The 9,529-nt window shown below is 50.3% G+C and overlaps 1 pseudogene; it reads right to left on the bottom strand.

Annotated features, from left to right (window-relative positions):
• Positions 1-3,809: 3,809 nt before the first annotated feature.
• Positions 3,810-8,929, bottom strand: LOC112123376 (annotated as a pseudogene).
• Positions 8,930-9,529: the final 600 nt, after the last annotated feature.

Raw genomic sequence — 9,529 nt, 5'->3', positions numbered from 1 at the left:
CTGGCTGTATTTTAAAGAATCCTTATTGAGGTTGCAGGAACAAACCATCCCGATGTGTAGTAAGAATAGTAAATGTGACAGGTGACCAGCTTGGCTTAACAGTGAAATCCTTGCTGATCTTAAACACAAAAAAGAAGCTTACAAGAAGTGGAAGATTGGACAAATAACCAGGGAGGAGTACAAAAATATTGCTCTGGGGTGCAATCGGGAAGGCCAAATCACACTTGAAGTTGCAGCTAGCAAGGGATGTTAAGAGTAACAAGAAGGGTTTCTTCAGGTATGTTAGCAACAAGAAGAAAGTCAAGGAAAGTGTGGGCCCCTTACTGAATGAGGGAGGCAACCTAGTGACAGAGGATGTGGAAAAAGCTAATGTACTCAATGCTTTCTTTGCCTCTGTCTTCACGAACAAGGTCAGCTCCCAGACTGCTGCACTGGGCAGCACAGTATGGGGAGAAGGTGACCAGCCCTCTGTGGAGAAAGAAGTGGTTCAGGATTATTTAGAGAAACTGGATGAGCACAAGTCCATGGGGCTGAATGCGCTGCATCCGAGGGTGCTAAAGGAGTTGGCAGATGTGATTGCAGAGCCATTGGCCATTATCTTTGAAAACTCATGGGGATCCAGGGAGGTCCCAGATGGCTGGAAAAAGGCTAATGTAGTGCCCATCTTTAAAAAAGGGAAGAAGGAGGATCTGGGGAACTACAGGCCAGTCAGCCTCACCTTAGTCCCTGGAAAAATCATGGAGCAGGTCCTCAAGGAATTAATTCTGAAGCAGATCGAGAGACGTGACCATTCCCCTCTATTCGACATTGGTGAGGCTTCATCTGGAGTAGTGTGTCCAGTTTTGGGCCCCACACTACAAGAAGGATGTGGAAAAATTGGAAAGAGTCCAGCGGAGGGCAACAAAAATGATTTGGGGGCTGGAACACATGATTTATGAGGAGCGGCTGAGGGAACTGGGATTATTTGGTCTGCAGAAGAGAAGAATGAGGGAGGATTTGATAGCTGCTTTCAACTACCTGAAAGGGGGTTCCAAAGAGGGTGGATCTAGATGGGTCTCATTGGTACCAGATGACAGAACAAGGAGTAATGGTCTCAAGTTGCAGTGGGGGAGGTTTAGGTTGGATATTAGGAAAAACTTTTTCACTAGGAGGGTGGTGAAGCACTGGAATGGGTTACCTAGGGAGGTGGTTTTTAAGGCCAGGCTTGACAAAGCCCTGGCTGGGATGATTTAGTTGGGGATTGGTCCTGCTTTGAGCAGGGGGTTGGACTAGATGACCTCCTGAGATCCCTTCCAACCCTGATATTCTATGATTCTATGCTGCTTAGCCAGTCGGTCCCCACCCTGTAGCGGTGCATGGGATTCTTCTGTGCTAAGACTCTGGGTCTTCACTAATCAAGGACTACCACTGTGAGTGGGGTGCGCTGGAGGGAGATGGGAGGGGCACCTTAAAGGAACTTTTGGTTGCTCGACTCAAGAATCTGAGGCAAAAGACACTTCCCAACATTCTGTAGGGTAGGTGTTTTACTCATAGTTTTATGTTATAAATCCTGTTTGTGGCATTTTCCCAAGTTAATGGTGGGGGGCTTTCCTCCTTTTATAAAAAAGCTTCTGTTCTGCATTGAGACTCTGTGCTTGCAGGAGGGGACGTTTTGCCTCGTAGAAGCACCCAAGGGGTGGTGTGTAATTGTCCCAGGTTACTGGGTGGGTGCTGAAGCCGGATCTGTGTTATATTGCTGGAAAGGAACACCTAGATATTGAACCCGGCCCTGGTCACTTCCAACACCACTGGCAGAAGGGTTACATGGATATCGACTTGTGATATACACAAAAGAAGAAGACTCCCCCCCACTGACATGCAGCCACTTCTGTAGTAGGACAGGGCTGCTGAGAAACGGGACAGGGAAATATGTAGGCTGTGTAGGACAGGAAGTGAGGAAGAATTGCATCTCCTGTGTCCAGCTGTTGGGGAAGTTACAGGTTCAGGGCTAATTTCCTGAGATGCAAATCCGCCGGAACACAGTGATTAGGAACCGGACTCTTGAGAAATTGGCCCTGGATTTTTAGTTTGAGTGAGCAGCTGCAGGCTCTGTTGACACCAAATCCAACCAAAGGAAGCTGCAGTTACCCAGGTCCCCATTGTGCGGCAGAGGAGTCTGGCCCAGAGATAACTAGACTCCAAATTGCAGAGGGCACAGGGTTGCCTAGAGTTTTATGGGAATCCCCTGGGTGAGATATATGCACAATAGCTCGCCAAAGGTGGTATGTTAGGTCTCTACGAAGAGCCAGCAGCCCGCTCGTCGCCCTAATGGGGGCAAGATGTTTGGATGGGACATAGTCGAAGAGAGATGTAAAATGTAGAATATGACGCTCCAGAAGTGTTGAAGTGAAGCTTGTCACCTGCGCCATGGCAATCCCTTCGGCTGAGCCAATCAGCACATAGAACAAAGCACAGCCATGGAGACAGGTTATATTCACTGTCTGGGCCCAGTGGGGACCTGAGAATTTACAAAGACAAAGGACCCTCAGCACAAGTCTCTGAAGAGAGACCTCCTCTGGGAAGAGACAATGGTCTGTACCTACAAAGAAAGAGGAGAGGGGACAAGAGTTCCCTTTCACCCAGGAGGCAACTGACAGCATTTGTCTCAGGAACAGGAGATCACAGCCAAGCCTGGAGTGAAACCCTGGAAGCACTGTGGGGTGAATGTTGCTCTACCAGACAGAAAAGTATCTCATTCAATGAGTCTAAGCTATAGTCACCATGGTATGATTTTATTTGCCATGGAACTATTTCTTTCCAACTCTTCTCCTTGTTACCCTTCAAATCTCTACACTGTGTGAAATCACTTGTCCTTGGTGTGACTATGAAGAGATTTAGGACTGTGCGTTGATTGGGGCAGAGATGGGAGGTGGAACTGGTCAGATGGGGGCCCTGTTCTTTGGGAGCAGCAGATCTGTGACTGCTGTGAATGCCCAGTGGGACAGGGATTGGGTCCTGCAGGGGGACGCTCGGAGGGCCGAGGGATGAATTGTGCCTATTGCCAACCTGGAGAGAGGTCACCCTGTAAGGTCTAGAGGGTACAGCTTGTGTGGCCTGTGGTTGAGGGAGTTGGAGAGCAGCCCCCCAGCGGGTACAGACCAGGCTTCCTCATGCTAGGGACCCATGGCACCGCACTGGGGCATTAGTGCCAGCACAACTGCAAAGGGCGAGCACCCCCTACTGACACCCCCCTACTTGCAGCACAGGCCCCCTAGCACCGCACTACGGCACTGGGGCCAGCACTGACTTCAAGGGGAGAGTGTGAGCATCCCCTGCTGAGCCCCCACACAGCTCCCTGCAGCACAGGCCCATAGAACCGCACAGAGGAATTGGGGTCAGCACAGACTGAGAGGAGAGCGCTCCCTACTGGAACTGCCATATTGCTCCCTGAAGCACAGGCCCCAAGCACAATGCTGGGATCAGCTCTGGCTGTGAGGGGACAATGCCCCGTAATGAGCTTCCCACCCTGCTCCCTGTAACACACATGGTGGTAGTCAGGGCCGGCTCCAGGCACCAGCTTCTCAAGCAGGTGCTTGGGGCGGCCGTTCCGGACAGGGGCGGCAGTTCCAGGTATTCTGCGGCAATTCGGCGGACGGTCCCTCACTCCGCCTGGGAGTGAAGGACCTCCCGCCGAATTGCTGATGCAGATCGCGATCGCGTCTTTTTTTAGATCGCGATCGCGGCTTTTTTTTTTTTTTTTTTTTTTTTGGTTTTGGCTGCTTGGGGCGGCCAAAACCCTGGAGCCGGCCCTGGTGGTAGTTGAAGGTTACCTGAGCACACAACACCGGCATCTTCTCTGTGGTTACAGTTATTGTCTCCCCAAGACAGAGCCCTGCATTCGGTGAGGGCAGCTTCTGTCCCTGTGCAGTGAACGTCATCCAGCCAGATACGGTCTGATCCTCGCCCAAATCGAGCCCCTCCTGGGGCTGATAACGCCGTCCCACAGCCCAGCTGCCTGCACACGACTCCGGCATCAGTTATGTCCCAGCTGTCATCACACACGGTTTCCCACTGCTGGTTGTGAAGCACCTTGACTCTCCCAGCGCAGCGACTCGGGCCATTCACCAGTCAAAGCTGAGCCACTTCCGAAATTCCTGAGTCTGCAAACACCCCAAAGGAATAAACACTCAGGGAGGTTCCTGTGCATCTGATCACTAGTGATGCTGGGGAACGTAGCGCCTCCCACTGACAGGTCTGAACAGCCTTTGCAACAGCCTGTTAGGGGTTCACTCCCTGTCAATTAATCGCAGTTAACTCATGCGATTAACTCAAAAGATTAATTGTGATTTAAAAATTAATCACTATTAATCGCAGTTTTAATCACACTGTTAAACAATAGAATACCAATTGAAATTTATTGAATATTTTTTAGATGTTTTTCTTTGTTTTCAAATATATTGATTTCAGTTACAACACAGAATACAGTGTGTACCGTTCTCACTTTATTATTATCCGGCATGTTTGGGGTATGGGGGGTGCCGGTAAATGAAAAATGCCGGTCAACTAAGAGGGAATGAGTTTGGGTGCGGGAGCGGGTGCGGGGCTGGGGGTTGGGACACGGGAGGGGGTGTGGAGCATGGACTCTGGGAGGAAGTTTGGGTGCAGGAGGGGGCTCAGGGCAGGCAGTTGGGGAGCAGTATCGAGTGGGGGGTGCTGGATCCGGGGGCCACTCACCTCGGGTGGCTCCCTGAAAGCGGCAACTTCTCCTGGCTGCTCCTGGACGGAGGCACGACAGGGGGTTTGGCACATTCCCTCCACCCGCAGCTCCCATTGGCCATGGTTCCCAGCTGATTGGAGATGTGCAGTCAGCACGGGGGGGGGGGGGGGGGGGCAGCACGCACAGCCGCCTGATGCGCCTCTGCTTAGGAGTAACCAGAGCCCGGGACAGGTTGCCGGAGCCTGGATCCAACACCCCACACTCACTCCTGTGTACTAAGCCCCTCTCACACCCAAAGGCCCTCCCAGAGCCCTTGCTCCGCACCCCCTCCTGCACCCAAACCCCTGCCGGCCCCGCGCCAACCGGACTATAAACTGGCATTTCAATGAAGATCAGAAATGCCGATTTATAGAGCTTTCCAGTTGGTGAAGTGTCGGATAAAACAGCTTGTACTTTATTTTGGATTACAGATATTAGCACTGTAAAAATGGTAAAAGAAATAGTATTTTTCAATTCATCTCATACATGTACTCTAGTGCAATCTCTCTATTGTGAAAGTGCAACTTCCAAATGTAGATTTTTTTGTTACATAATTGCACTCAGAAAAAAAACGAATCTAAAACTTAGAGCCTACTCGTTCTCTCAGTCTTACTTCTTGTTCAGCCAATCGCTCAGACAAACACGTTTGTTTACATTTATGGGCGATAACGCTGCCTGCTTCTTATTTGCAATGTCACCCTGTGACGGGGCAGCCCCACCCCGCACTAGACCCAGCGGCGTCAGACCAGTAGTTCTGACGGAGGAAGTCCTGCCCCGTTCGTACTGGGCATGCTCCAAGTGCTCTGGGAGTATAAAAGGAGGGAATTCAGCTCAGTCCATGCTGGTGGCCGCAGGGGAAGGACCTAACCGGGAAGCTCCTGCAGAGGACCAGCTGACACTCTTGAAGCTGCTGGGAACGGAGGCTTCTACATGCCGGCATGATCCCCTACTGCAGGAGGAACCAGGGGAGGCGACGGACCTGGAGACCCGTGGAGAACCCTGGGATTCGTGGGAGACCCCAACTCCCGAGCCGGTAGGAAGCGACCCGGGGCGGGTGGGGTGATGGACTGGTACCTTGCACCCAGTAAACCTCAGCGTGATTTGGTAGGACCCCCCCGCTGAGCCAGTAGTAAGGTCCTACTGCCCTGTATCGAGGGCTTATTCTATGGACTCTGGCCACTAGGCCGTGCTGCCCTGTAATCAGGGGCAATTCTATGGACTCTGGCCACTGGGCAGTGCTGCCCAGTAATGAGGGGCGTAAACCCTCACACACCCGAAAGTGAGAAGAGGCGTTCGCATGGCACATTTGCAGGTGGCATTGCAAGGTATTTATGTGCCAGATATGCTAAACATTCACATGCCCCTTCATGCTTCGGCCACCACTCCAGACGACATGCTTCCATGCTGATGATGCTCATTAAAAAAGCAATGTGTTAATTTAATTTGTAACTGAAATCCTAGGGGGAGAATTGTGTATCTCCTGTGATGTATTTTACCTGCATTCTGCCATTTCTTTCATGTTACAGTAATCTCGGATGATGACTCAGCACATGTTGTTGTTCCTTTTAAGAACACTTTCACTGCAGATTTGACAAAACACAAAGAAGGTACCAATGTGAGATTTCTAAAGCTAGCTACAGCACTCGACCCAAAGTTTAAGAATCTGAAGTGCCTTCCAAAATCTGAGAGGGATGAGATGTGGCGCATGCTTTCAGAAGTCTTAAAAGAGCAACACTCCAATGCGGAAACTACAGAACCTGAACCACCAAAAAGGAAAATCAACCTTCTGCTGGTGTCGTCTGACTCAGATCATGAAAATGAACATTTGTCAGTCTGCACTGCTTTGGATTGTTATCGAGCAGAACCCATCATGTCCTCTGGAATGGTGGTCGAAGCATGAAGGGACATATGAATTTTTAGTGCATCTGGCACGTAAATATTTTGCGACGCCGGCTACAACAGTGCCATGTGAATGCCTGTTCTCACTTTCAGGTAACATTGTAAACAAGAAGCAAGCAGCATTATTTCCTGCAAATGTAAACAAACTTGTCTGTCTGAGCGATTGGCTGAACGAGATGTAGGACTGAGTGGACTTGTAGGATCTAAAATTTTACATTGTTTTATTTTTGATTGCAGTTCTTTGTAAATAATTCTACATTTGTAAGTTCAACTTTCCTGATAAAGAGATTGCACGACAGTACTTGTATGAGGTGAATTGAAATACACTATTTCTTTTGTCTCTTTATTACAGTGGAAATATTTGTACTCAAAAATAAATATAAAGTGAAATAAATGGTATTCTCCTATTCTGTAAAGACGCGATTGAGTGATTAATCACGATTAATTTTTTAATAACTTGACAGCCCGACTCCTCACCACTGCCATGCAGCCATCTGTGGGGTGAAACAGGGTAGACGAGAGATCAGGCACAGAAACTCATGGGCTGTATAGGAGAGGAAGTGAGGAAGAAACCGTCTCCAGTCACAGCAGTGGGGGATATTACAGGTTCAAGGGTAATTAGCTGAGATGGAAATGACCAAAAGTGACAGGGATAGGAACTCCACACTTCATAAAGGGATCCCTGAGTGGCTGCAGGCTCCATTCAACACCAAATCCTGCAAATGGGATCTATGGTTACCCAGCACCCCATTGTGCTGTAGTGGGGCAGAGGGATCAGCGCGATCAGCGATGGGGAGGGTCTCTCACTGAGATGCATGTACTGGTACCTGCAGCGCAGGCCCTAAGTACTGTGCTGGGACACTGAGGCCAGCATTGACTGCGAGGTGAGAGTGCCCCCGGCTGAGCCCCTATCCCGCTCCCTGCAGCACAGGCCTGTAGAACTGTGTGGGGGAAATGGGGTCAGTGCTGACACCATGGGAAGAGCAACACTTACTGAGACCCCGAACCGGCTTCCTGCAGTACAGGCCCTTAGCACCATGCTGAGGTACTGGGGTCAGCGCTGACTCAGACAGGAGAGCTGGGTCTGTGCTGAAAGCTTCCCAGCCCGATCCCTGCACCACCCTCAGTGACATGATGGAGGAGGGTTACCTGAGCACACAACAGCGGCATCTTCATGGGTACAGTTACTGTCTCCCCAAGGCTTAGCCCTGCACTGGGAGAGGGCAGCTTCTGTCCCTGTGCAGTTGACAGTATCCAGCCAGATATGGTCAGATCCTGGCCCAAAGTGAGCCGCGCCTGGGGCTGATAACGCCGTCCCACAGCCCAGCTGCCTGCACATGACTCTGGCATCAGTTATGTCCCAGCTGTCATCACACACGGTTCCCCACTGCTGGTTGTGAAGCACCTCGACTCTCCCAGCGCAGCGACTCGGGCCATTCACCAGTCGGAGCTGAGTTACTTCTGAGATGCCAGAGTCTGCAAACACCCCAAGGGAATAAACGCTCAGGCAGGTTCCTGTGCATCTGATCAGTAGTGATGCTGGGGAATGTAGCACCTCCCACTAACGTGTCTGAACAGCCTCCGCACACAGCTACCACCTATCAGGGTTTCACTCCCCACCACTGATATGCAGCCACCGCTGGGGTGCAGCTGAGAAATAGGCGAGAGAAATCTGGCCCAGTCATTTAGAGAGGACACGGGGAAGAATTCTGCATCTATTCACAATGGTGCCAAATGTTAAAGGTTCATCAGCTTAGATGCTAATTGGCCAGGGAAATGGGGTCCCTACTCCTTGTGAATGGCTGCAGGCTCCATCTGACACTGAATCTGATCAGCAGGATTCATAGATTCCCAAGGCCCAAAGTGCCCACTGTGACCAGCTAGTCTGCCCTCCTGGGTTGCACAGGCCAGAGACCTGCCCCAGAGGCCAATATGCTGTTTATGCAGGAAATGGAAAAGAATTAGGCATCTCCCATGCACTACAGGCCTCAAACCGAGGTCCCTGAACTACAGCCTTACGTGTCCCACCACGATGAGAGGAGGAAATTGTAGCTAATGGCCCACCAGCAGAGGCCTACCCACCGGGGCAGGTGACTAGAAGCTGACTGCTGATTGGACAGACCCCAGGCACCAGGTTCCTGCCTCCTCACCCGGTTCCTGCTCCTTGCTCCCGTTTCTACCTCTTGATCTGGCTCCTCACCCTAAGTCCAGTGACAAACTCTGACAGTGGCTTGCCCCTGGGCAAGGCTTCTGACTCTATTTCTGTCTTTCACCTATGGTGTGACGTCCAACCATGATCCCGATGCCACCCTGGTTCTGACCACTAGGCAAAACCACCGTGTTACTGGCCCTGAGAGTGTCCAATCCCATGTGTGCGAAGGGTAACATTGGCTAAATGTGTTCCCATCATGCTCCTGTTGGGGACCCCCCCTAGGCATAGCTACCAGGTAACTCGGGAGAGTGGAAGGCCAAAGTGTCGATGAAGCTCTTTTGCTCTGGGCCTAGCGGAACCCCCAGACTCCATCTTGTGAGCTCTCACTTACTTCTGTGTGTAATGCTTACAGGCTACAGCAAAAATGTATTGGTCAGCGTTTTTAGCAAATGGCTTCAGTTTCACTCACACTAGCAAAAATAATAAAAATTAAAAAAAGGAATAGTTAGTTTTGCAGATGTCTAACTCAAGGCCGCAGAGACTGGGAAAGTTTTCTCACAGGCGTATGGAAACTTTTCTAATTGTAACGGCTAAAAAAAAAAAGAGTGGAAGAAATACTAGGGAGTTAACAGACAGAGGCTTACATAAAAACTGCTTAAAGTATAAAAAGTAAAAGCTGTGTGTATTTGTTGCACTGAATTTAAGACATGCTGGTCTCCTAGTGCCTTTTCAGAGCTCTGAAA

This window comes from Terrapene carolina, unplaced genomic scaffold (assembly GCF_002925995.2).
Source record: "Terrapene carolina triunguis isolate 2854851 unplaced genomic scaffold, T_m_triunguis-2.0 Scaffold32692, whole genome shotgun sequence".
NCBI lineage: Eukaryota > Metazoa > Chordata > Testudines > Emydidae > Terrapene > Terrapene triunguis.
Note: the sequence above shows the minus strand (reverse complement) of the source record. Positions and strands in the feature narration are given on the sequence as shown.